Source organism: Mesoplodon densirostris, chromosome 6 (genome assembly GCF_025265405.1).
Source record: "Mesoplodon densirostris isolate mMesDen1 chromosome 6, mMesDen1 primary haplotype, whole genome shotgun sequence".
Taxonomy (NCBI): Eukaryota; Metazoa; Chordata; class Mammalia; order Artiodactyla; family Ziphiidae; genus Mesoplodon; species Mesoplodon densirostris.
This window is the reverse complement of record NC_082666.1, coordinates 111,227,124-111,229,181: the sequence shown is the minus strand read 5'-3', so window position 1 is coordinate 111,229,181 and position 2,058 is coordinate 111,227,124. Positions and strand designations below refer to the sequence as shown.

The window sequence follows — 2,058 nt, the reverse complement described above, 5'->3', positions numbered from 1 at the left end:
CATGTGGGATCTTCCTGGACCAGGGCTCAAACCCGTGTCCCCTGCATTGGCAGGCAGATTCTTAACCACTGCACCACCAGGGAAGCCCCTGCCTCCACATTTATTGAACTATGATGATGGGAGGTGACAGCAGCTTCCCCAAGAAAGAACATCACATGCTCTTGCTGTTTGTAACTGAATTTCAGTAGTTTTCATGAATAAAATTTTCTCAGTTTGATGTGTGCACTTGGTGAATTTCCAAGCACTGAAATAGTTGTTTGACAATTTTGACAGTTTTCTCCAGCTTTGATAAATGATTTGGGGGAAGAAGATGTGTGGACTTGCTCACAGGATCATGTCAAAAATCCAAATAGCAAGCATGTAGGCCTATCCCAGCAGTCAGGGGGCAGGCAGGGCGTGGACGTCATATGGTTCATGTACCTGCTGAGCTGGCTGTTGTTCTTCATCCAGATGGCCTTCATCATGCTGGCCATCATAGCCGGACTATATTACCTGGCAGAATTGATAGAAGAATACACAGTGGCCACTAGTAGGATCATAAAATACATGACCTGATTCTCCACAGCTGTATCAATTGGTCTTTGCATTTTTGAGTGCTTCCCCACCTGCATGATTGGCATGGGTCTCTGCACCAACCTTGTCTGCTTTGGCCTCCTCCAGACCTTCCCCTTAGTCATGTTGACCTCGCTTAACTTCATCCTGTTGTGTGGGCTAGTGGAGGTGAATCATTACCTAGAGTTTCAATTTTTTGCAGAGGAATATTATCCTTTCTCAGAGGTCCTGGCTTATTTCACTTTCTGCCTGTGGATAATCCCATTTGCATTCTTTGTGTCACTGTCGGCTGGGGAGAACGTCCTGCCCTCCACCATGCAGCCAGGAGATGACATGGTCTCCAATTACTTCACCAAAGGCAAGTGGGGCAAATGCTTAGGAATCCTGGTTGTCTTCTCCTTCATCAAAGAAGCCATTCTACCCAGTAGGCAGAAGATATACTGACCCCCTGGGGAGGGGATGCTGGGGCAAGATCAGGAGAGTCAGGCCCCTGGGCCTCTGCACTAAGTGGGGGCAGTAGCTAGAAGGCACCTTCCCCTAGCCCTGGCCCTCCTTCTCTGATTCCCCCAGATGCCCCCATGCCCACCCTCCTCAGGAGGTTCAGCTTGGCTCAGATCTGATGCTGCCAGAGGCTGAGACTTCAGAGGGCACCAGGGAGGATGCTGTGCCTGCTTAGCCAGGAGGCCGTGGTCCACCTTTGAGGGGCAAAGTCTGAGCTCCTGTGGCCCTCCTGCCCCCTCCTGTGATGGGTCAGGAGTTCTGGCTCAGCCAGGGCAGGCAGGGCAGGGGCCGTGAAGCTGGAGAGCAGATGGTGATAATTGCTGTGGCAGATGGCCATAGGGAGGGGTCGTGGCTTAGCACTTGTAAGAGAAAGTTTTTGCTGTTGAACTGTGGTTTCTGTCCAAGTGCTGATTGCCATTTGAGTAAAGATGCTAGATGGCACTGTTTGCCATAATACCCTGAAAAAAAAATTCCAAAGAGTATTTTTGTTGCAAGAATTCTCTTGCAGTGCTAGACATTGTTTATCTTTACTCACCATCCATTTCTACATTTATTCTTCTACTCCTTGTGAAGGGTGGGAAGGTTAAAAACTACATTTCCCAGAGACTTTTGCCCTTAGGAGTCTGGATTGATTGACTTGGGTTCTGCCAATGAGATGTGATTGCATGAGATATGGATGGCAGAAGGGAGGAGGGTGCCATTCTCTTGGCAGAGATGGCACTGTTGTGTAGATTCTGGCAGATGTGAACTTTTGCAATGGCCCAATTCCATGTCCCACTCACTTTCACCCAGTTTCATGGGTGTGGCAGCTGTGACCTTGGCAATGATTTCATGCAGCTTCTTGATCTCTGGATTACAGCTGCTATGGCATGACTTTGAGGTCTAGTCATAGCCCCACTGACTTCAAATCTTAAAGTTCTTTCCATGATTTTGCAAGCAACTGATTCCCTGTATTAAATCCCTATCTGTTTGAAACATCTAGAGTGATTTCTATCTCCTGAAGTA

General features: G+C 48.2%; 1 pseudogene; it reads left to right on the top strand.

Moving 5' to 3' along the window:
- Positions 1–411: 411 nt before the first annotated feature.
- LOC132492636 (protein TEX261-like) lies at positions 412–996 on the top strand (annotated as a pseudogene).
- Positions 997–2,058: the final 1,062 nt, after the last annotated feature.